The sequence below is a fragment of the Festucalex cinctus genome, chromosome 17 (genome assembly GCF_051991245.1).
Source record: "Festucalex cinctus isolate MCC-2025b chromosome 17, RoL_Fcin_1.0, whole genome shotgun sequence".
NCBI lineage: Eukaryota > Metazoa > Chordata > Actinopteri > Syngnathiformes > Syngnathidae > Festucalex > Festucalex cinctus.
In genome coordinates, this window is record NC_135427.1 from 7623903 (window position 1) to 7650362 (window position 26460).

The 26460-nt window shown below is 38.9% G+C and overlaps 2 protein-coding genes across 3 annotated transcripts in view; one reads left to right on the forward strand and one right to left on the reverse strand.

Moving 5' to 3' along the window:
* Window positions 1–1119, reverse strand: part of slc38a10 (solute carrier family 38 member 10) — a 32316-nt gene extending 31197 nt beyond the window's left edge. The window contains exon 1 of the mRNA XM_077503782.1: window positions 977–1119. The gene's annotated coding sequence lies outside the window, so the exon portion shown is untranslated. The remainder of the gene's footprint in view (window positions 1–976) is intronic.
* Window positions 1–26460, forward strand: part of bahcc1b (BAH domain and coiled-coil containing 1b) — a 111234-nt gene that overhangs the window by 6791 nt on the left and 77983 nt on the right. The window lies entirely within an intron of this gene.

The following is a 26460-nucleotide window of genomic DNA, read 5'->3' on the forward strand; positions in this document are numbered from 1 at the left end:
ACACACACACACACACACACACACACACACACACACACACACCTACACACACACACACACACACACACATACGCACACATTCACACAGTCTCGAACTGACCATAAATCCAGTTTGTTTTTCAAAGGCCAGACTCATAAAGAGAAGAGGTGACAGAGCAGCACTGATGGGTCAATATAGCCCCTCTCGCTACAACACACACGCACAAACGCCCTCTCATACAAGATGCATGACCCCGTGCGCCATACGTACACACGCAGGTATGTCAAATGTCGAATTTGCATGAGAACGCACCCGGTTTTATTCATATATGCACATTGTACACATATATGCACACACATTAACTGTGCGCTGTGAATGGTATGTTTGAGTGGAACAGAATGACTGCGGGAATTCATGCTGGCTTTCCTCTATTAAATCTGCTATAAGGCTTACAGTGTACGGGAGTGCTGACATCCCAGCCCACCGCTATGATCTACAGCCTGTGTGTGTGTGTGTGTGTGTGTGTGTGTGTTAAAGTCTACCTGTTGCCAATGATCTATCGCTCGGGAGGGGAATTTATATAGCATATACGAACGCTTGTGCCCATTTGTGCGCGTTAAAATCAGCGTTTTGCGAGTGAGCGTGTCCGCGTGCTCCATAGCTTCCTTTTTTGCGGCGTTTAGGGTTTGGCACGCAGAGGGTGGGAATTCCTTCACATTCACATCAAGACAGAGGAGGGTCTCACGGACGACCCCGCACGGCTGCAAACCTCAGACACAGGGGAGTGATCATTTACTGTCCGAGTGGGCTTGCAACTGGAGGGGGGACCCGACAATGAGGCGTGTCAGAAAAGTTCCAGGACGATAGTTTTAAACGTGAGCCAGATGATCCACCTGCCTAGTCTACAAAGAGCTCACCCTGCGTTTTCTTGGTTCAGTGTGTGAGAAGAAGCAAGAGCCTGAGCATCTGACAGTTCCCTGCCAAGAAGCAACTTACCTAACTCCTCAGACCTGGCTCCGTTTATTTCTCTCCATACTCAAGGACGTCATGTTTTTCCAAGATGTGGACGCCGCTGTGGATGATCTGGGAGTTTTGTGAGGCCAGTCTTGGAACTTTTCTGACACACCTTGCATATCTCCCTGTAAATGACACTCAAGAAATTAAATACGAATGCATGTTTGTGCATCTATCTATGCCGCCGGCGTATAGTGACAGGTAGAACGATTGTTTTTCCACTAGATTGCAGGAGGCACATAATTTCTTATCCTTTTTTATTTTTAAATTTGGTGGTGTGAAGTGAGATTTTTCTCGTGGAAAGGCTTGACAGGTGATGCAAATATTAACCTGCAACTGCTTTTGACAGTTTAAAAGGGGGCCCTTTCAAAGTCAAGACTTTTGACAGTGGCAGTCCAAAAAAAAAATAAAAAAAAATACAGCTGTCATTGAGTTAAACAGACATGGCGACCGCACAGATAAGCAACAAAATACATGATTCATTCTGAAGAATTTGGAATCATTTCCACATTTCAGGATTGGGCCTTGTGAGACTGTGTGACACTCACCCCGTCGTCGACATCTTTCAACATTCCTCCCATTTCTTTTTCTTCCTCCCCCGTGCGGGATATACTATCCTCCTCACCACCACCACCACCTCCTCTCTCCCTTTTTCACAAGCCCTCCCCGCCTCTACTTGTTCTCCCTTCCTCTTCCTTTCTTCTACTCTCATCGAAATTCAGCCCTCGCCGTGGACACCATTGATCTCGCCTTCCTGCATGTTTGAGAGCCGCTGGGCGGGCCGAGCGTGTTTTTGTGTATGTGTGTGTGTGTGTGTGTGTGTGTGTGTGTGTATTTTTTTGCGGCGAGGCAGATAGCGGGGTGGATAAGGACGGCAGAAGTGGACTGGACGGGGGGACGCAGGGAGCAGAAAGGGAACGCTGAGAAGAGAAGTGGGGCGGAGGGAAGAAGAGGGCCTTTAATAGCGGCGAGGAGAAGAAAAGACACGGGCTCTCCTCGTGATCACGTCTTCCGCCTCTCTTTTGGAGACACAAGAGAGCAGCTATTTAGTGGGAGCCCACACATAACGGCCACTTTATTTACTCTGCTCCTTTCAGCTTGTGCCAAGCTGTCGGCCAAAAACAGTAAAACGAGCTGTTTGACAAAGTACAAAGCCCCTGCCTTTTCGATATACTGCATGTTATTTACTAGCTGATATGACAGCTAAATATTTAAAAGCCTTGTATATGGCAAGGGTGGGCAAGGTACTCACACTAGTCTGTACTTGAGCGCAAGTACAGAAATTGTGAAAAAAGGACCAGTAAAATTAGTACTGATTCAACTTCTCTACTTATCAGTAAAAAAAAATAAAAAAATACAGACTTGAGATGTACTAATCTAGTGTCAAAGTTTTGAAGAAAGTAAAGCTGTACCATCATTTATATACAGGAGTGGTTCTCGAACTTTTTCCACAAAGTATACAAACTAAAAGATTACTGAATTCCTCTATAAGTAGCGGCATAATGATGAGTTTGTTAGCCACTATAACATTCATAGCTGGAACATTAACATTGCACTTAAATATAGAAAATAAAATACTGTACTTAAACATTGAAAATCAATCACACAAAAGTAAAATTCATTTACCAAAAATAAATGTTTTAATGCAAACATTTCTGAATCATTACATGCAGATTTAATTAAGTGATTTTTTTTTTTCACGTCACTAGGGGGAGAGCGCTTACCATACTTTGAAAATCAGTCATCACTGATATACTATACCCTTTTACATATCTTTGAACAATGAGAAATCGTTGCTAAGAAGAAGAAAAAAATCACGCTACAAGTTGCATTTTGTTAGCATTAGCTAGTTAGCGTATAAGAGCTAGAGAGCTAAAACTAGCTAGGTTTGTTTAAGAGCTAGCGAGCCGCTTGCTAGCTCTTAAACAAAAGCTACCGACTATTCTCAAGGCCAAACAATGTTTCCATAGCTTTGCTAACTGTAATGAGTAACAAAAATGTAAAATTAGGTAATCATAACAACTAAAAATACATCCCGTATGTGTTTTTTTTTGTGTGTGTCAGATTGGACTAAGATTTTTTTTGTGGTAGTTAATGGTGGGTTTTATTCTGTCACAAAACATTCAACACATCAAACAATTCACTTGATAAGGTCATGAATGGGGAATACATTGCTTCTCTAAAAATCATTCTCCCTCATTGTTAACGCTCCTTGGCTTAAGTTTCTCTATTTCGTTGCTCTTTGTGTTCCCCCCCCCCAATTTGAGACCCAAGATCTCAATCAACACATCACCTGTGGTTGACTTTACTTCTTTCTAATTTACTTATTTTTTACATCGTATAGTCATCCGTGGAGCTTGCAAAAGTATCGTGCCTGTTTTGACAGAGTAACTAGCAGAAAGTATGTTGATATCTGTTTGCCAATATAAGATAGCAAAATGAAAAAAGTCATCAGAAAAAAGTACTGTGGCGATGTAAATGTACTTCCTTACTTATCCCCCACTGATAATATGGACAATAAATGCCAGTATGCGCGCTCTCCTCAACATGTGGGCACATTTAGAAATGACCCACCTTTAATCCCCCCTCAGGCCGCACACATTGGTCCACTCTCCACATCCAGAGCTGCGCCAACATCAGAAAAGGTCAGCGGGCCTACCCGGGCTGTCCTGAGGCCAGGCTGGCGACCTAGCAGTCCCCCCACAATGCATTTCCCTCTCCTCTGACTCCCCCCGCTGACCTTTAAGGAGACTCTCATTGCTACCAGACCTCTGACAGACTGCAGCTCCTTCGAAAAATCACCAGGGAATGTTTTTTTGAAGGGGAATTGTACAAAACACCCTGGGGCGTTTTGTATTTTTTGCTAAATTGAGCTTGGTGATGTCAGTAAGGAAATTTGCTGACTGTTTTTTTGTAATTGGCATTTGTTCACCGGTCATGCTTGTTTTTAATTGTGGTTTTTGTCACAAACAAAATTATGTCTTTTAAAAATTGCATTAGCGTGTAAGTGCATGAAGTAGACTTCAAAATCTTTTGTCCTCTTTAAAATATTGCTCAAATCCGGGATTTGTTTAATAAGATCGTGACTCATATCCGGATGTTACCTTGGGAATTTGCATTCCTGGCGCGTCCTCTCAAGTGACGCTCACGAGGGCTGATCACAGGCCGGAGCAAGCTGCGTGTGTTCGTTTTTTGTGAGTACAGTCGGTGACGTGACGCCCCTCTTCTGCGAACCCCCCCCCCCCCAAAACCCACTGCACTCAATGCCTCTCGTTAGGGGCCTCTGAACCTCGTGCATTCAAAAGCAAATAGGCTGACACATAAAGATCATCCCTCATTTCTTCTGCAGTCACTCATTGCCACACACACATATGCACACACAAAGAGGTACCCCATCATAACATGCACCCCCCCCCCCCCATCCACTCAAACATACCAGTCAAAAAAAAGATTCCAAGAGTTTATTATCATATGAACAGTAGAGAAACTTCTTTCTTTGCCACTCGTGTGGATGTCAACATGTATGTAGAAAGACGAATAATAATACGAGGCAACAAATATACAAATTGAGATATAACAATACGTGCAAAAGTAGTTCACAAGATTTTTACACCAAGTACCACAACCAAAAAAAAATCTTTCAACATTCCAATACAGTAATGTAGTACGACTAAGTGTAAATAAGGCAGATGTTTAATTCTGAAGAAGTATATTTATTATACAAAATATATAATTTATTTTTACACAACACTTGATTTAATAATTAAAGAAAAACTGTACTTAAAAAAAATCTATTAAAATATGTTGCACATAGCTTACATTTAAAATTGAACCTAAACAAAATGCTTGAAAAATAAAAAGTATAAAGTATTAATTGCAAATTTTCTACTTACAAGTTAAATACAACTGTACTAATTACGAAACAAATGTACTGTACTGGATTAAAAAAAAATGTGTCAACCATAATAACTTTATTTACAGTGAATATTCATCTCAGGGATTCTTTCTAAAATTTGTAATAATAATTTAAAAAAAAAAAAAAAAAAACTTTGATTTTTATGGTTTAAGCCTTGAAAACATAAACGTTAAAACATACATCACGATTCCATTAAAATGCATTGTACTTAAATGTTTTAAAACAAAAAAAAATCTTTAAGAATCAATGCAAAAGTATTGCACTGTACTTAAGTTAAATAAATAGCCAATGGCACCAATTTAATGGAATGGAAAATGTGAAATATGAAAAACTGGTTATTTTAAAAATGACAAGGGAGACCATGCTCAGTTTACAGAATTGCCATTAAAATTTACTTCCAATTAATCAACCAATTGAAAAATAATTGCTGCATATGTCAAATGATTTATGTTACTAATGTTTATGTTGTATTGACAATAAATCAATAAAGAAATTATCAAATGAGATGAATGAATAATACAAAAAATATATATATTTCCATGGTCCAATTTGAGGGGAAAATGATAACTTAGTACAACAAATATTGTCAACTCTTAAAAAAAATATGTTCTGTGGGTTGGATTCAAGAGTGATGGGGGCCGTATGTGGCCCCGGGGCCATACTTTTCCCACCAGCGATAACATCTGCATCGGATTTGTACAGTGAGATGATACCCAATAATAATGCGAACATTCAAAACTAATTTCAGTGCCCCTCTGAGTGACCTCAAACAATATATCTGCGCGTGTGCGTGCACGTCCACAGTGAGTTTGTGTCATTATCGTCGTATTCATGCATGACTAAAACATGACAAATTCCACATTCCCACAGGTGTTCCCTATTTACGGTTACCACGGCAACTCCGCCCCGTGTCCCCCATCTTACCCCTTTCCGACGTTTAATCATAAAGACTTTTAGCTCTGACCTCGCCCGATGGATGCCGTAGTTCAGCGTGTGGCCTGCAGGGGAGGCTGCGTCTCACCCTTGCGCGCAACATGAGACCAGCTGATCCCTCGGGTCAAAGGTCAGGCACCCTGCGTTCCAGTCGAGCTCGCGCGCAGGTGCGGAGCCGTCGAGCCCGCACGCCGACTATGAGGATGCGGCTCCTCCGCGTGACCTCTGACCCCCTCTCCTCTGTCAAGTTGTTGCGTATTCGGTAGTTGCCATGACGGCGGCGGTTTGTTTGAGGCCCGTGGCGGGCTCATCTGTTATGTCACCTGACCCCGCGCTGAACCCGCTCGCGCAATTTGGTGTGATAGCGTTTAAAACGAATGCCTTGTTTTTAAAATAATAATAATAATAATGAAGAAAGGCTCAGCTGTGGCCAAGCTTCACCTCCTTTTAACTTTATGAGGATGCGGTGTCTTTTTGACATGTATGACAGGACATGAGGGGAGAGGCACACGTGACCCTGCGACACGCCCCCGCCGCATAAACACGCACGCACCGGCGCACATCTGCTTTGGCCATCGTCTCCGGTTGACGCGCCCCTCTCCCCTCCCAAGACGCACACATTAATTCTCCCCGTAGTGCCGCTCCTCGTAGCTTTTCTCTATCACTGGCAAAGTAAACCCACCATGTGAGAATGATGAATGGGCCATCCTGCGCCGGAAACGCACGTTAGAGCCTCCCGCTGCACGCACAGCCCTTCGCTTTCTCCCGTACTTTCTCCTCTTTCCCGCCGAGCTCCAGACACACAGAGGGCGTAGTGTCTTGTTGATCGCGTCCTGTGTCGAACACACACGTGTGCGTGAGTGCGTGAGCGGTAACGCACAACATACAAACAACAAACTGGACAGTATGATATCATGACATTACGTCACAGCACAGCATCACTCGCTCGTGTTTCAAACGGTAATAGCGGAATGAATGAGGTGAGTTTTGGATGAAAACGTCTTCTAGACTGCGGGTGGTGGTATGCATGGTGAGCAGGGAAAAACTTAGGTACAATTGCAGATAGTCTGTTGGTGGGGGGGTGGGGGGGTCTAGATGCATAAAGCAGATGATAACCGCCTGTTCATATGACATTACCTCAGGAGAAATAGAGACACTCTAATGGTAACTGTTTAAAAAAAAAAAAAAAAAAAAAAAAAGGAAAACATAGACAGCATATTGACACATGCACATATTACAATTTTTTATTGTGTTTAAACTATTGCCCAAAAGGTCAGACATATGAAACCAATTATGATCAATGGTCTTCAACCTATAATAATTTTTTGGTTACAAAGTTGCAATGTGATCTTTTTCGACATTCATAGAACCAAGCTTTAATTGTAATTGACACGAAACATTGCCTTATTTCATTTAATTGTCCCGAAAATTATTTATTACAAATAATCTTCATCTATTTATCTATGTCAGCATTATCCACCATACTATATATAGATTTGTGATGTTAAAACCATTTGAACAGGGGTGTGTAGACTTTTTTTTTTTTAATTAATATTATTAATATTATTAAATACCAGTAGCCACTACAGTATATAGATTTTGTAATTTAAAACCATTTGAACAGGGGTGTGTAGACTTTTTTTTTCTTTTTTTAAAATATCCACTATATTGTATAGATTTTGTGATTTTTTTATTTATTTTTTTAAATTAAAACCTTTTGAACACGGGTGTGTAGACTTTTTTTATTATTATTATTAAATATCCGAATCCACTATACTGTATATAGATTTTGTGATTCAAAAACATTTGAACAGGGGTGTGTAGACTTTTTTTTTCTTTTCTTTTTTTTATCCACTATACTGTATATATATTTTTTGATTTTAAAACCATTTGAACAGAGGTGTGTAGACTTTTTTTTTTAAATCCACTGTACTGTATATAGATTTTTTGATTTTAAAAATATTAGAAAAGGGGTGTGGAGACGTTTTTTGTTTAACATACACTTTTCTGATATTTTTGTTTAGATTTGTGCTGTGCAATTCCTCAAATGTAAAATATATGTCTTAGCCCCATATAGGTTGAGAAATACGAGTCTAGTACGAGAGCGACTTGAAAAATAATATAATGTATATATTTTGTCTAAATAACCTATTGCCTCAGATGATGCAGCTGTACCTAATGTTGTGACCAGCGAGGCCGGTTCCTTGCATTAAACCGAATTAATGTTGCACCTAATAATAATAAATTGAATCAGTTGTTTTCTTTTGCGTCGTTGACGGAGTCTGACATCAGCCAGGGGAGATGTTCGAACTCCAGGTGGTCCATAACTAATTAAATAAAGCATCACTGTGAGAGAGAATCCCTTTAGATGCATTGCGAGAGAACGGGAGGGAGAGAAAAATAAATAAATAAAAAAATCCCCACAAACGTAAAGTAGAAGGGGGGGGGGGGGGTTTCATTTGCTGTCAAAACATTTGTAGTGGAATTAAACATATGGATGCCACAGGCAAAGTGAGGGCTGGAATACATTAGAGCTGCACAATGTTACACTAACCCTCCAGTACCTTACACAGCTCACAGAGATTAATGGAATAAAGGGAAGAGAATTGTGAGTGTGCGCCAGTGTGTCAGTCAATCCACTGCAAAAAAAATCAATATTCCTCTATGAAAAACCACTTTTGCCGTTGGACTTACCGGTACATCCCCATCAGAACGTAAATTTGACGCGTTTGGAACTGCAGTCCAACTTCCCGGTTAATTAGACAAATCCATTTTGAATTGTAGTATTTGACTTGTATGTGTGAAACGGATCCTTTTGATCATTTCCGCGTTTATTTTTATTTATTTATTTATTTGTAAACTTAAAAAGACTCCACAAGCGCTTTGGAATCGTCTTTGTGCTCCGGCAAGGAATGAAATTGCTCATCTGCCGCGTGTTCTAATATGCGTCGCCGTCGTAAACATGCTGGCACAATGTTTCATTGATTTCGCTCTTATACTGTTGAATAAGTAAAAGCTTGCTGCAGATCATTTTAGTGTTTACACTAAAAGGCTTTTTTTTTTTTTTTTTAAAAAGGAATGCGGTCCTACGTCCACAAATGAAAAGCAGGCTTGTTGTTTTATGTCCACTGGTAAGATGGGAATGCAACATTTGACTTAGCAGCTAGATTTGCTTACCTTTTAAAAACGTGAATTTGTTTCATTAGGACTATAAAGTCGTCGTCGTCATGTGAAAAGTCGTTCTTGTTTTCAAGGCTCATTCCAAACTCCTGACGTGTTGTGGGTTGACCCTCAATGTATTGACGCACTCAGCAGGTGGTTACTTGAAGTTCTCTTTGCGTTTTATAATCTGACTTTTCACATGTATTAGTCATGTGACCGTTAATGTTGTGATAGTTTGTTTTTTTTATATTGTTTGCGAACATGTTGGTTTGGGTGAACAGTGATTAAAATTAAATAGGTAATAGAAGCTAATATGTTGACACTTTTCTTACATATAAATTCTTTATATAATTGCAGAATCATTCCTTAGTCCAAAAATGTGTCATTTGTTTATAATTTTTTTTACACCTTAGAGTTTTGCAATTAGAAAATCATTAGCCTAATTGCGAGTTGTTTTAGTCATTTTAATCTCACTATCAATAAAATAAATAAATAAAAAATAAATCAGACGTGCTTGCTCAAAATTCAGTTTTTCTTTGTGTATTGATTTGTAATCGTGGTTGAATTGAGGCAAAATGGAGGCTTCTTTTTTGTTGAATTTCACCTCTGTTTTGTGCGCGTTTTTGTGAAACTGTTCAAAAATTGTTTACAACTAAGATTAAACCAATATAGTAATTTTCCGTATTCAGATTAATTTAACTACTACTACTAAATGACAACATTTAGAATACACGTCTCAATTTTTCCTCATCACATGACAATAGAATCGTCCAAACAGGTTGGAATTGTTTACAATCCCCCTCCCTTCCTTGTTTTGTTTCATTTTTATTCACGTTGTCATGTCGTGTGCTTTCTGGACATATTTTTTTTTTTACTTGCATGCTGTCCTCTACCATGTCGCAAATGGGCAATTTAACCCACTTTGACCCACACGACAACATGCAAGACAAACCTGGTTATTTGAGCAGGCGTTTTCTAACAAAGGCGCACACAGACAGACAGTTACCCCTCCTGGACTCAAATTTGGTCAACCGCGCGGGCCCCTGCATATTTTACCCAATGTTTCTTGCCCCATTATTGCAAATTCGGAGGATCCCACCGTGTGCGAACGACGGCCAATTTATCATTCATTGCGGTAAATCGCAGTGGAGACTGCATTTAATTGAGTTTATATTGTATTTCTTAGCTGGGTGCCTTCTCGCTATAGGGTGGGGGAAGTTTCTCCCAGGCTCTCCCGGTAGCAGGGGCTGAGGGGAGGTGTCGGGTGGGGGAGGAGGAGGAGGGGGGAGATGGGACCCCAACCACCACCTCTTGACAGCTCCGCCTCTGACTAACTACTAGTGAAAACCTCTCATGTATTATGTGTTTGCATCTGCAGCGGTGCACTCACAGGCCACTTGCACGATGACAAAGCGACATCTATAATTCTGCTTTTAGAAAGATGTTTTGACGCCGTTCACATGAATTAAGTTTAAAAAAAAAAATTGTGGTTGTTTTCACGAATAGTAAACAATATGATGCAGTCCGCTTCTTTTGTGGCAGTGTACCTAATATTATGGCAGGAAAGTGTATATTTGCATGCCCCACTCAAAAAAAAAAGAGTAACTTTTTAGATAAAAGACCTCCTCTGAAGAAGATAGTAAATGGTAATGGTGTGCCATTTTACCATGTTTTCATTTAATTAGCTTAATCTGACTCATGTGTTTAAATGGGGAAAACAGCATGAAGAAAACAGAGGACGTCTTATTCATCAAAAGCAAAAAAAAAAAAAAAGTGAGGAAACTGTTGTGTTGCTATTAGCAGCGTGTAATGAAAAAAGGCCTGCTCGCCAGACTTAATGATGGTCTCTTATATTCCACTTCAAAGCTTCATCATTTAGTTCATTTGCCTCTCTTAATGGGCTGTGATGTCATTATAGGACAGTGGGTACGGATCACGTGATTGGTGTCTGGTCAGTCGGTTCCAACTGGGCCCATAGAACCTGCAGTCCGGGCCCTCTTCTGCTGAGTATTAACCCAACGTGCACTTATAGTGTCCAGATGTAACCCGGAGTACTCGCGTTCATTAGAACACGTACACACACTGCCAGATAATGTTAAATATTTATTTTTATTTTTTGTTTACCCCCACATGACAATTAATTTCAATTACAGTAAGAAAACGCCTATGCTGATTTTATTGTAAATGAAAAACATTAATTTCACATAATACATCTTCCTATACACATATATATACTCCACATGTAAGTACAAATAAATATATAAATAAAATATACTAGTACTGTACATATACAGAGTACATATACTTGTAAGTTTAGTGACAAGATTCAAAATTATAATTTAAAAATAGATAATATATCAGATACATAAATCCACATACTAAGACAGTATGAACCTTGTATTTAATTAGACAGAATATGCTAAAATAAATAAATAAATTGCATACCGCGTTGTCATTTTTCCTAACAAAATTGCTAAAATTTCACAAATTCATTCTAGCCCCGTATACTTGTAAATTCAGTGACATGATTCAAAATGATAATTTAAAAATAAGAATCAGATACAAAAATCCACATACTAAGACAGTTGTATTTAATTATACACAATATGCTAAAATCAATCAATCAATCAATCAATCAATCAATACATACATAAATAAATTGCATCCCGTGGTGTCATTTTTCCCAACAAAATTTAAAGTTCAGTGACATGATTCAAAATGATAATTTAAAAATAAGTATCAGATACAAAAAATCCACATACTAAGACAGTTGTAATTACTTATACAGAATATGCTAAAAATAAATAAATAAATTGCATACGTGGTGTCATTTTCCCCAACAAAATTGCTAAAATTTCACAAATTCACCCTAGCCCCATGTATGTTCAGTGACATGATTCTAAATTATAATTTAAAAATAAGTAGCAGATAGTATGAACCTTGTATTTAATTATACAGAATGTGCTAAAATAAATAAATAAATAAATAAATAAATACATTACATACCCTTGTGTCATTTTTCCTAACAAAATTGCTAAAATTTCACAAATTCTGAATGGATATGAAAACGTTTTTGCACAACTAGTATTTAAAGCAATCATAATTATCCATATAAATACAGCACACTATTGTTTATCTTAAAATGGTTTATTTTGAAGCTTAAAAAAATAAACAATAAATTTTATTTAATGTGATTTATTAAAAATACATTAATGGTTAAATGATTTGCATCTAGCTGATAGTTACTAGTACTCAAAAGTTGCACATAGTCTATTTTATTTATTTAATGTGACCGTCTAAAGCTAAAAAAAAATAAATAAATACACCGGCATTTTCAAAATAAACGATCAAGCCTCCATGTCGAAACACGCGTGTTCTTATCATACTATTCAACAAAGCTGCCAGACCTCGCTCATGCAGTGTGAAGTAATCCTCTCACACACACATAACAGAAAGAGAATGTGGATTTTTTTTTTTTTGTCCAAAATATGATCATGAAATGCAAAATTGCGAATAAAATAATAAGGATAATACACGTGCGTTTTAATAAAGCGGCCGTGTAGGTTGTGTGAGGATTAGTACAACTAAAAGCGTGTTCTTCAAAGTGAGTCCACTCTGTGTAATTATGTAAAGTGGTGCTGTGCTCCCGCAGCCGGCTTGTAATTTCACATTTTCGGAAGCCTGTTGAATTTAGAGGGCGATGCGACATCAAATGAGACAAAACAAGAGGGGGCTCACCCTTTTTAAAATTTAATCTTTTTGCTATATTGAAGGGAGTAAAAAAAAAAAAAAAAAAAAAAAAAAAAAAAAAAAAAAAAAAAAAAAAAAAAAAAAAAAAAAGATTAAAGTTTCACTGTGAAGCTTTATGAGGCTTTGCCGTAAACACGCACGCACAAGATTATGTTCTCATTCTGGTGACAAGTATGTTCAAGGTTTTAATTGCAATTTAGTTTTCTTTTCCTCATTTATAATCAAGACACGTTCATAAAAAAAAAAAAAAAAAAATGTCAAGTCAATTATATGTTAAAATGGCATATTATTGCTGAATGTTTTAGGGTTAACTAAACACATAATGTTATTATGTTGTTATGTTTAAGATTTTAATTCTAATTTGGTTTGCTTTTCCTCATTTAAAATCAAGACACGTTCATGCAAAACTAAAAATGCCAAGTCAATTATACTTGAAATGAAAATACTTGTAGAAAGGTCACAGTAATACTGCATGTTTTCGGGTGAACTAAACACACACTCACACACACACGTGCAGAATTGCGAAACGAGATTGATTCTTTCTTTTACTACTTCTGATCACACGCAACATGATCACCCTGTGCTAGCTATTATTACTTTATACCGTAAAATGCTATTGTACAAATGTAGTTTTTATTTTTATTTTACAATAACATTTTTTTTTATTTTACAAGAACATTATTATTTTGTTTGCTATATATTCCATGAAATCAATAGGTGCAATAACAGTTTTTTTTTTTAATTCCGACATTTTATTTGTGTGCTAATTTGCCATTTGTAATTATAAAACGAATTTTAAAGTAACTTTTTTTTTTTTTACTCGCGTAGGTTTGTTATTATTATTATTATTATTATTATTTACAGAAGCAACAATGAATTTATTAGCTTCCTCACCTGTGCAAATAATACAAATAAAAAGTCAATGAAGAAGAATGGCGGATGGACCGTCCAGTTCGTGTCCTGTTGTCCTCCTCGCCCGTCCACATTCTTGGCCAAAAGTGTAACATGAAACCGCAGCAAAATAAATCTCCTCATGCAGAAAACGGCGTTCGAAAATGGCGCCCTGCAGCAGAGGGGGCGGGGGCGGGGGCGGCAGTGAGAGGAAAGGGTGGGGGTTCTCTACTATGGAGCTGCAGTCTCTTCTTCTTCCACCACCAACCACCACACACACGCAGAATTGTCAAAACCGTCCCCGGAATTCATCACCCAAACGCGGTGAGCCACTGCTTGGCTCGTCGCCCTTGCCCTGGAAGAGAGTAGGGACCGCCCTGCGGTATTTACGCCCCGGAGAAAAGGCTCGCTCGTCGGCTTCGTCTCCCGGGCGTTCCCCATCCCCCATTCCGGTTGTTTTTTTTCTTCCACCGCAGCTCGAGTCTTCTCGAAACGCTTCCTTTCGTCGTCCACTCGCTACTTTCCCTATCTCTGAACCATCTCTACCCCCATTCCCCCACACGTCGTCGTCCCCTCAAGCGGGGCACGGAGCCCCGGTGTGACCGCGTCTCGTGGTAGGCAGGCGGGCTGTAGTGCAGGGGGGCTTCCGCGGGAGAGCTGTGAAGAGGGGATCGCTCTCTCTTTCTCTCCCGCCACCGAGGAGAGAAGAAGGGGAGGAGGAGGAGGAGGGAAAGGAGGGGGAAGCCCACGCTGATAGCTTGGAGGGAGCCCCAGCATGTTGTGTGTGTGTGTGTGTGTGTGCGCGAGAATTAGAATGGTTGCTAGGAAATCCTTTCTGTGTGTGTGAGGGAGAGGGAGGGGAGGATCTACAATCATGCAGGATGAGAAAGAAGGCAGCTTGCAATTGTAAAAAAGAAAATCATCTCGTTTCAAATATAGATTTTGGTTTCTTGGTTCTTTTTGAAGGTATAATGTAAGGATTTGGTGCACTATATGTAGGCTGTGTAGTTTGTATAGAATGTGGAAAGCTTTGTTGTGTGCATGCAAATGTGCACACAGGCTTTGAATAAATCTACACATATTTTGGGACATTCCATTTTTAAAATGTAGAGCTATGATTTTACATTGGGGGAAAAGAAATGTCCCGAAAAGTATCATATCTGTGCCTCGTTAATTTAATAAGAAGTTATTTCCGGTTGAATGGTAAAAAGTGGTCTCTTAGGTCGTTATATTCATATAAAAAGTCTACACACCCCTGTTCAAACATCAGGTTTTTGTGATATCAAAATAAGAGACCGAGAACTTAAGTACTTAACTTTTTCAGCTCATTTTTTGGGGAGTGAACATGTTTTTGAAAGTGGAAGTAAATGCAAACAACTGAGAGGTATTTGCAAAAGTGTGCACACCCTCCAATAACTAGCAATGGGACAAAATCAGGGGCGTAGCTACATGGAGGCCAGGGGTGGCCATGGCCACGACTTTTCCTTCTCTGGCCACCCCCATACCTAAGGGAAAATTTTGGTATCTGTCATTTTTCTTCATATAATTGATATTAATAATGTATTTATTATTGTACATTTTATTTCAACTTTGTTTAATACATTATATTTATTGTATTTATTTATTATAAAATAACCCAAGCCCTAATGAATTTTTTTTGGCTACGCTCCTGAGCAAAATTAACAAATTACATTCATGTTAAATGTGAGTCAGCACACATCTGCCACCATTTAAAATGCCTCTGATTGACCCCCACATAACATTTCAAATGTTCTCTTAGGATTCTCCTGACATTTTTCTGGTATTTGGCGCTGTTCAAAAACTCCCTCCATCTTGATTAGGGGATGACGGTCTTTTGTTTTCTCTTCTTTTCGTCATTTTTGGAGGGATGTCCAGTTCTTGGTATATTTTTACCACCTGATGATGACTGTCTTCACTTTGTTCCATGAGTAACCTTGGAAATCTTTAGTTACATTTAGTTACTGAGTGATATCTTGAAAAATGAGAGCCCTGTGATGCTGTGGAAGCTTGTGTTGTATGATGTGACTAGAAAAATATCATGAAAAACCTACCAGAACAGCTGAACTTTATTGTGACTGGTAAAAAAAAAAAAAAAAAAAAAAAAAAAAAATGAACAGGGGTGTGTAGACTTTTTAAATCCACTTTATATCGCCTTTCTGATGTTCTTGTTTAGTGAGATTTTTATACTTATTCAAGATGTGCCTTACCTCATTAAAGATTGGGATTGGGAAGCACCCAGTGCTATGTGTGTGTTTGTGTTGGTATTTTCAGATAAATCACTCTCTGCTTTCCGACCCGTCAGTCCTCACCTATGTAAATGCACCCCAGAGGGCGACAGATTGATCTGTTTCACCCCCACCACACACACTTGCCCCGCACCCCAACCCACCTCACCCTCTCCTCTCTCTCGGTGCCCCACTGTAACCCCCTTCCCCTAGCGTGGAGATGGATGGCCCATATCCCCTTTGTTTGGATGCAAATGGACTTTAACCCCAAATTAATGGATAACTCCCCAGAATGGCTTCTAATAATACACCACTCAAATGATGTGCGCGCACTTTAACCGGCAGCCACATTGTGATATTTAATTATCGAGTCTATAAAGGCAGGAGAAGGAATATTTGTTATTAAATTTGTGGCTGTAAATTGGAAAATGTAAGATCTGTGGGGTGTCTGGAACGGATTATTGGCAATTCCATTCATTTCAATGGGGAAAGATGACTTCTTCCCAAAATCAAATAAAAAAGCCCATGGAGAAGAACTGCAAACAGGAGATTTAAAAAAAAAAATACTGACTTTATTTGCCAACATTTAAAGCGAAACTGTAAGATCTGTGGGTTGTCTGGAACGGATTATTGGCAATTCCATTAATTTAAATGGGGAAAGATGATTTGTTCCCAAAATCAAATAAAAAAGCCCATGGAGAAGAACTGCAAACAGGAGATTTAAAAAAAAAATACTGACTTTATTTGCCAACATTTAAAGCGACTGTAAATTGGAAGCTGTAAGATCTGTGGGGTGTCTGGAACGGATTATTGCAGATTCCATTCATCTCAATGGGGAAAGATGATTTGTTCTCAAATTCAAATCAAAAAAGCCCATTAGAAGAACCACAAACAGGAGATTAAAAAAATATACACTGACTTTCTTTGACAATATTTAAAGCGACTGTAAATTGGAAACTGTTAAGAACTGTGGGATGTCTGGAACGGATTATTGGCAATTCCATTCATTTCAATGGGGAAAGATGATTTGTTCTCAAATTCAAATAAAAAAAAGCCCATTGAGAAGAACCGCAAACAGCAGATTAAAAAATAAATAAATTCTGACTTTCTTTGCCAGCATTTAAAGCGATGGCCTATCACATTGTTGTAATTCTATTTCCATTTTATGTGCGCTTGTTTGAACTTTGGCTCCTTGTTGGATCCTGTGCCAAGTGCTGCGGGATGATGACAGGCGCTCAGGGTTGAACATGAAGCGGGGTGCAGGAACAGTGATATAGATATGATCCCCCCCATTAGCAGCGGCGCCATGCTGCTCCGCAACATTACCGCAGCACTAAAATTTTATTTTAGTCGGTCCACTCGCTCAGGTTTGATCAAGAGGAGGGGGGTAAAAAAAATAAAAAATTGTCACGGGGGTGGCTTTAAGGCGTGCATCTGTATTTTTCTTCCATGTATACCTGTCAGCATCTGAGCACAATCAATGACTCACCCCCCACCTCACCTCCCATTCTCGATCTGCCTCATGTCGGCAGCGTAGCAGCAGACGGCACGATGTCAAAATTCATCTAGGGAAGAGGCCACTTGTTGCTGGAGATGACGAAAGCGCATTGAGTGAGGGGGGTGGAATCATTTCATACAAGTAAGATGGATGTTTTAATACATCTGCCTTGTGTAAAATACCCTCCGACATGTCACATGTTGTTCAGGACACATCTGTCTGGTTAGAAAGGAGTGACTACTTTTGCAGATGTGGCTAACGAACGGTAGCATGTTTTCATACGTTATGGTGAGTTTGCGTGTGTGTTTATTTGAAAATACGCTCTGTGGCCACAACATTGAGGTACACCTGCATGAACGAATGACAGTTTGATTGACAGTGAGCGGGGCAGTCACTGAACATTGTTTATTATTGCGGGTAGTTCTACACATGACTCGTGATAATTGTGCATTGGTGGTTAATGTTAACATCTTGTTTGAATTATTCCTGTTTTCACGTATATGGGTCATTGCAGCATTATACAATTAAATTATTGTTGTATCACTAAAAAAAAAAAATGTCTACACACTCTGGTTCAAATTCCACATTTTGTGATAATAAAAAAAAATGGGGAAACAGCTGTGATAACCTCTTAGGGATGTGGCTGTGGTCAGCAGAATTAACCAAAGTCATGCATGTCACCATACGTCTGCCATCATTTTCAGTGCCTCGAACTCCAAATTGGGTCAAAAATGGGCCAACCCAACTTTTTGAGTTACTAAACAGATTAATTATCCACAAAGCAACCTGTTTTTTTTTTTTGTTTTTTTTTACGTTATTCGTTTAAATTGAATAACCCAATTGAATTTGGTCAAAAATGAACCAACCCAACTTTTTGAGTTATTTAATCCCAAACAGATTATCCATCCATCCATTTTCTTGACCGCTTATTCCTCACAAGGGTCGCGGGTCTAAACAGATTAATTATCCACAAAGCAACCTGTTTTTTTTTTTTATTATTTATTTTTTTTACGTTATTTGTTTAAATGAATTGAATAACTCCATTGAATTTGGTCAAAGATGGACCGACTCAACTTTTTGAGCTATTTAATCCTAAACATTGGGTCAAATTAAATAATAACCCACCAAGTAACCCGATTTGTTGGGTTGTTTTGTGGGTTATTAATTTCACCCAACTTTTGGGTAAATTTAATGACCCAATTGAATTAGGTCCAAAATGAACTGTTCCGACTTTTTTGAGTTATTTAACCCAAAACGTTGGATATAATTAAATTCATAACCCACAAAGCAACCCAATCTTTGGGTTGTATTGTGGGTTATTCATTTGACCCAACTTTTGGGGTTAATTTAATTATCTCACAAGTTGAGTTGGCTCCTTTTTGACCCATTTTGGTTATTTCTTACTCAACTGTTTTTAGAGTGTAGAAATTAGTATACTATAATAGAAAATTGCCACTCATTTCTTAAAATTTGAAGGCAAAATGCTATATTAGGATATTTCTTAAAATTTATTTGGCATTGTTTTATTTTTTGTGATATTTTATGTATCAAAGGTACTAGTTTTATCAGTACTTGGTATCAATAGTCGTACTGGGGAAAAAAATTGGTATTGAACATTTCTAATTCATATGGCACAAGACACATTATAATTGAGTTTAATTAACATTAGGATTATTAGTGTCCTTGGAAGAAATTTTCCCTGGTTTTAAAAGTTTTAAGACCCCCGATCTAAGCACGAGTGACAAATAAAATGTTTCAACATACCACATGAAGAAATTACTGTAAAATGGAAAATAGGCTCAGTTGGTGACACTTATTTTTTTCGTTTTGTAAGCACTGAATAATTGTTCAAAGTTTTCTGGTTTTAATGTATGCATTTAAGGTTACATAACTACACAGAACACAAGAGTTGGGCTTGTGTGTCTTATTGTTTTCTCATGTGGGTCAATGGAATACTCGCACATGAACATTTGATCCTCTCAACTCATTCGTCACTGCTCGTATCGTCACATTCATTAGGTCTCATGATCAGTAAAGGTTGTGTGCTCAAGTGAGTTTATTTGTTTTTACTCTCGTGGTCTGTGCAGTGTGAAGTAGTGGATAAGAGACCCTATGGGTGGTCAAAGTGTGGCTTGTGGGCCACATGTGGCTTGATTTGCTTTAATCCTCGTATTCCCATTTTTGTAATATTTATTTGTCTCTTTTCCCTGAAATTGGTTAATGTATCCTGGTGTGTTTATTCAGATTTTTTTTCAAGGCATCGTACCAAGCGAAAATATCGCAAAATTTGCCGGGTCCAGGCAACCCGAGACGCGGCAAAAGGAATAGAGTTAAAAGGAGTTGACCCGCTTTTTTGAGTCCAACTGATGCTATCAGCCTTGAGTTGACCGCTGACCTCTCGTAATGTCCACTGCAACACACGCTTCCCTTTTTTTTTTTTCCCCCGGCGAGGCCGTGACCGAGATCGCATGACCGGCCTGGCCTGGCCCACGCCGCTCCGCGTGACTTAGCTGCAGATGTGGAGGGTGAATTCTAAAAGGGAGAAGTTTTTTTTTTTTTTTTTTAATGATTGGAAGACTGCGAAGAGGGGGCGGAAGATGAGAAGAACAAGTGGAGTCGTCAGCAGACAGCGAGGAGGGGAAGGGGCTGACAAAGCTAGCTTTGTCTCTCTTCCGGCTGCTCCATTAGCAGCTGCAATGAAAAAAAAAAAAAAATGGAATGGATGGACGAGGGCATGGATTGTGGGGACGGGGTCTTATTGGCCAAGCTTGACATTAGAGTGATGTCTCTGTTTGTCTCCAGAGTACAACGTCAAATATGCATATACATGCCACATAACTCACAGAGACATACAGTGTGGTCGATTAACTCTAAAAGGCACCACTGTGCGTCCAGTGATGTCATCGTCTTTTATGACGGATTAGAAAATGTGTGGGAAGACGAGTCGTTTTCAGTGGACCGGCAAGAAGTCACATCCCAGGATGCTTTGCTGTGTTATCTCACCCCTTTTGTGGCTCTGGCAACTCACCTATGGGGACCGCTATAAACTTGAAGGAGGGTCTTGTACATGTGTGTGCGTGATGTACACTTGTCTTTGAGGCAAAAAAAAAAACGCCACTCTCCAAAAATCACATGACCGTGTAAAAACCGTAGAAAGCGGCACCATCGCGTCCGGTGCCACCTTGGAGTGTTTTTCATTGGCCAAAAAGAAGCTGGAAGCTAAAATTGGAATCGGACGCAAGTTTCACGTCTGATTCTTAACGTATTACAGCTGTGTCACACATACACACAAATATCATACACATACCTACTAAATGCTGGCAGTGAACTCAATTCAACTCACTAACAAACGCAATTGACATGCTAACAGTTAGCATGGATAGTTAGCATGGCTTTAGAAGCAACGCAACACATTGAGACAGATAATATAACAATACTTATAGGCATAGTTTATTTATTACAGAAGTGTAGAGCTGCCAATGTGGAGTAAACATTTTTGGCTGGCGAGTATGTTCGAACATACTCGCAAATATGTTCGAACGTATTGAAATATGTTCGAACATACTCGCAAATATGTTCCAACATACTCGCAAATACGTTCCATCATACTCGCATATATGTTTTAACATACTCGCTAATATGTTCGAACGTACATGTTGGCTACATGCTACAAAGTTAGCATACCTAGCAAAGTTAGGCATTTGGGCCAAATGATGAACCTAAATCATGCACGGCAGACATAATAAATCCTAAAAGTTACAAACGGACACTTTTTTTTGTCTACTTAATTTTCTAATGAATTGGTAATGTGGCCCAAATGCCTAAAAAAATGGGGTTTGTTTTCACTCGCGCATGCGCAAATAATACCCCGTGGCATTATGGGAAACTATGCTAACTTTTTAGCATGTAGCCTACAAGTACGTTCAAACATAATTGTATGTTCGAACGTATTTGCGAGTATGTTCGAACGTATTTGCGAGTATGTTCGCACGTAATACTTGCGAACATATTTTCAAGTATGTTTATCATTTATGAAAAAAAGACTAATATTACAGCATCATGATCACAGCAGTAGAAGGCAGCTATTCTTCGTTTGTGTCTGCATTACAGTAAAGTATTGTACTGCCTCCTAGTGGCCAAGGCAGGCAACCCAGAAGGATAAGCACAATTAATTGGACTGCAGAATTAAATCCTAATGCACAAATAGTTAAAATATTTGACATTTTATTTTTATTACTACTACATGCTTTTATGCTTGCTTACGATACGATTCAAGGAGGTAGCGATTTGAAAATTTAACGATTTGGTTCAATTGCCGCGGGATCATCAATTCGATTCGATATGTGACTGTAGTTTTTATCTTGTTTATTTATATGCAACCACACGTAGAAGCTCTCCAAAACTCAAACTACCAATTTAATAAAATTTGATGAAACAACAAATCACCAGCAATGTCAAATCAATTAGTGTGCATCTCTCATAAAAGACGATTCGATATGTATCTCTATATATGGGCTGCAATCTGATTCAAGGATGCAACGATTTTAAAATGTAACGATTTAATTTGATTTCTCAAAGCAAAGCCGTTTGTCACACCCCTTATATATATTCATATGTATATGTGTATATGTATATTAGGGGTGTGCATCTTTGCAATATAATACGATTCGATATGTAACTCGACTTTTCGATGGTCTGCGATACGATTCAAGGATGCTATGTTTTAAAGTGTAACAATTTAATTTGGTTTGTTTCGATACGGTCACATCTGTTAAATCAAAACCAATGTAACGATTCAAATCGGTTCTATTACACCCCTAATATAAATGTATGTGTATACGATATAGAGTATGCTTTTCTAATGTAGAGTCCTGTGACTGTACAGCATAATGAATTTATAAACAAATCCCTTTGTTCAATTTACAGGGTCTTATCCCAGAACATAAAAAAAAAAAAAAGGCAAACTAACATTGTCTTTTGAGAAGCTGGCTTGTTTAGTGATGAATATTACAGATGTTTCCTGTGTACATGTGGTTGCCGCATAATGATAAGGCCCCTCTGTGAATACGCTGGACATTTTACTATTTCAAGCCTCACAGCTTCAAAGCCCTGAGAAAAGGAATGGAATTTTACAAATATGTATTTATGCATGAGAACAACCTGACATGTGTAGGACTACGCCGCTGAAGTATGTTTAGCCAACACAGCGAGAGAAAGAGAGAGACGACTTGAGCGGTAAAAGCGGCCTTGGTCGGGATTGTTCTAATGAGGAGCGAAGGGTCGAGTTTCAGGGCTGCAGGCGTTCCGAGTTTGACTGAACGCACCACAATTGTTCCTCATCAGAGTTGAAATAGATGGATGGGGTGAGTATGTGGATGGCATCTATTTAACCATTCAGTCAGGGGTCAGTTTGAGCGCGCTCTCCTGTTACAGCGCGCTTGAAAAACAAGGATCGGGGGGGGGGGCATTCCGATTATGACAGGAAGAAAACATGAGGAGCTTCTGTGAGCTCCAGCAGAGGAATTTTTAAATCAAACAGATGTCTTATAGGGTCTGTCTGGAACGCTTGTCGAGCTTTTTCTGTTCTTGTCGATTTCGTGCCAAAAAGTTCTGCGCGATACCACATATGATGGCTACTTGAAGATTTCCGTATTGATTTTTGTTTTCTTTCTGAATCAAAAACATCGCTGAGTTTCTCAAGGTGATTGTAAAGACAATAGAGTGGAAATCGGTGTTTGGTTTCAAGTGTCCACAAAACTAAACCAAAAAAATAAAAAATACAAGCGTAACCTCTTGGGTCCAATACAATCTTTTCTGGGAAGCTGGTCGACCTCCAATTTGTCTTCTTCCATATTTTTCCCTTGGGAAATAATGCGATATTTTATCTCTTACTTTAACATTCCTGACAGTCATACAAATATAAAAATAAATTAATTGAGATGTATGCTTACAACTGAAACTCCAACAAAAAAAACACAGTGTAGAGAAGACAGTGGTGCCTTGACATATAAGTAATTTGTTCACTGACTACCTTTGCAACTTAAATTTTGAAAATAAGTTTTACTGTAGATGAGCGGTTTTAAGTTGTAATAACTGTCATCGCCACTAGATGTCAGACATAACTTCAAGACTGTACTTCTCCACCAGAGAAGAAGAGCAGGTCAACAAAATGGTGTCTTTGAGCCTAAGATATGCAGTTATGAAAAATTTCAACCAAAGTAAAACAACAATGAACCGTTGACGTTTCATTGAAAGTGCATGAGGAGTTACGACAGGTGTGTCCTCCAAAATCATTGATATATATCAATTAGTTTTATGAACAAATATAGTGGCCTAATTGTTCAAGCGGATATTTTGACGGATTGCGAAATTTGTAGTTGAGTAGTACACGTTTGGGTCAAATTGATCAACATAGTGAGTCTGTAGATTATTATTATTTATTTATTTATTTTTAACAAAATTGGTTGCTGGTTGGTCCAATTTTTGACCAAAATTGGGTTCTTTTTTTTGACACAACAGTTTTAAGGGTGCACTTAAAACCACTCGGTGAATTGGTCCAAAAAATGGACAGACCCCCTACTTGGGTCCATTTAACACAAATTGGGTTGTTAGAAATTGGGTTGGTACAAAGATGGGTTAATTTGAGCCAAGTAGCTGGTTGGTCCAATTTTTGACCAAAATCGAGTTATTTTTTTTTTTTACCCAACACTTTTAAAACCACTTAGAAATTGGGTTGGTACAAAGATGGGTCAAATTGAGCCAAGTAGCTGGTTGGTCCGATTTTTGACCAAAATTGGGTTATTTTTTTGACACAACAGTTTTAAGGGTGCACTTAAAACCATTGGGTGAATTGGTCCAAAAAATGGACAGAACCCCTACTTGGGTCAACTTAACACAAATTGGGTTGTTAGAAATTGGGTTGGTCCAAAGATGGGTCAAATTGAGCCAAGTAGCTGGTTGGTCCAATTTTTGACCACATTTTTTTTTCAACCCATCATTATTAAGAGTGCAGCAAGTCACTCACTTGATATCTTTGGCAGTTTCCACCCATTTTCGGTAGTGGGCCATCTGTCCTGACCGGGAATTGATTCGATGTCGGTGTCCAAAGTCGGTGGTGGTGTTACCCGCTGCCAGCTGCCACCATGTTACATTAAATTTACTTTAAAACTATCCAAAATAGCCACCGGTTTCAGCTCTTCAGCCAAATTCAACCTTCAACGCAAATCAAAATAAGTAAACCAACCTTGGGTAAAATGATCCCACGTGCTCAAAATCCAAAGCTACCCAGCAAGTGGTTTACACTCTTTAAAATGCTGAGTCAAAAATTGGACCATCCCACTAACTTGGGTCAATTTGAGCCAACTTTAGGTTGTTGTGTGCAAAATAACCCAATTTTAGGGGGGTTGTTAAAAATTGGATTGTTTTGTACAAACAAACCTAAAGTTGTGTCCAATTTCTCACCCAAATTGTTGTTTTGGTCTCAGCAGTTTTAAGAGTGTAGGAAAACAACCCAATGTTTTGTTCTGTTTTGTGTATACGGTACAACAACTAGCATGACATAATGAGTACCTGCACAATTAGCTAAGACGTATCAACAATTTTATCTTTGACAAAAATAGTTTTGATTACATGGATTAATTTAGCAATTTGCTAATATTTAACTACGTCTGTACTGACAAAAACAATGGAAAGAGCTAGTTTGCTGCTGCTAAAAGAGTTAAACTAAAACACACGATGACAGCATCTATGATTCCCATCCATTTGAATTATGAAGGAAACCTGTTCCTCAGTATTTTTTTTTGTTTTGTTTTTTTGCATGGGAACTGCAGCCCCAGTATTGACCCCCCCCCAAAATGTTTGTTCACATCTCCGGCATCTCGGCACGCTCCTGTGCTCGAACGTGGCTACGCAGGGGTTAACGTGACGGTGACGTGGTGCTGTTGGAGCGGTGACCCGCGGGGGCAAGTGCGGGGAGGTTGGGGGGGGGGTTCTACGGTTGGGGGGGGTGTTACTGTTTTGAAAATGCGGGAAGGAAAGAAGACTGCAGCAACCGCCTCTTTCCTTGCAATTATTTCCTCGCCGGTCGTTCGTTTTACGCCTCCACTTATCCGGCGCGTAAAACTGACCCACGAGTGGAAATTGTTTGCGTGTTTTTTTTTGGTTTTTTTTTCAATTTTAGTTCATTTTTATGACGCGCCTGTTTGCAATCATTACGACGCGGCAGAGCTGGGGTCGAACTGCCCCCACCACCTCTCTCTTTCTCTCTCGAACCGCGAGGTAAATTCACTTTACGCACAAACTTGTCCGGAACACTTGGAAGTGATCAAAGGCTGCGTGGAAAATGCCGAGGACTTTAATGCCCGTGCTAAATGTTTATAGTTCTCCTCCAATTGGACCATCGTGTGCGTGTCTGCGTCCAGAATGCTTGCAAAAGCTCAGCAATGTTATCGGGTCGGTTTTCGGCGGCTGCACTATTTGACCTCCAGGCGGAAGTTTGATATATTATTGGGTCAACTATTAATTAATAGTGAGTTTTGTTACGGTGTCCACAAAGAGTGATTGCTCAAAATGTAAAAAAAAAAAAAAAAAAAAAAAGTAAATAAATAAATATAACAGACCTCATGAACTTAGATCCGGATGTTTAATCGTATTTGTAAACAATACACTTAGATGGCGTCATATTCGCCGGCAGGAGTGGAAGTGGGTGTAACTCGCACGATGATGTGCCTTTTTGCCCCCTCCCAAGATTAAAAAAAATAAATAAATAAAATAAATCAAGAAAGCTGCGAGAAGAGAAGGTTGGAGGGAGAGATTGTTGTGTCTTACCATTGTGGGAGAGAGCGTGACATAAATAACGTCGTCCACAGGATCCGGTGCGGGGGAAATCCCACGGTGTTTAAATGCAACACAAGACGTAAGGATGTGGAACTGTTTGAGTTTAAAAAGATGATGCGCGCTGGCTTTGCGGGATAGTTAAGCCACTTTAAAGTTCGCCAAAGACGTGAAGAAGTTGTCTTTAGGTAGGTGTGTTGTATGTTTTTGTAATGAATGAATTAGATTGTTGTGCGCT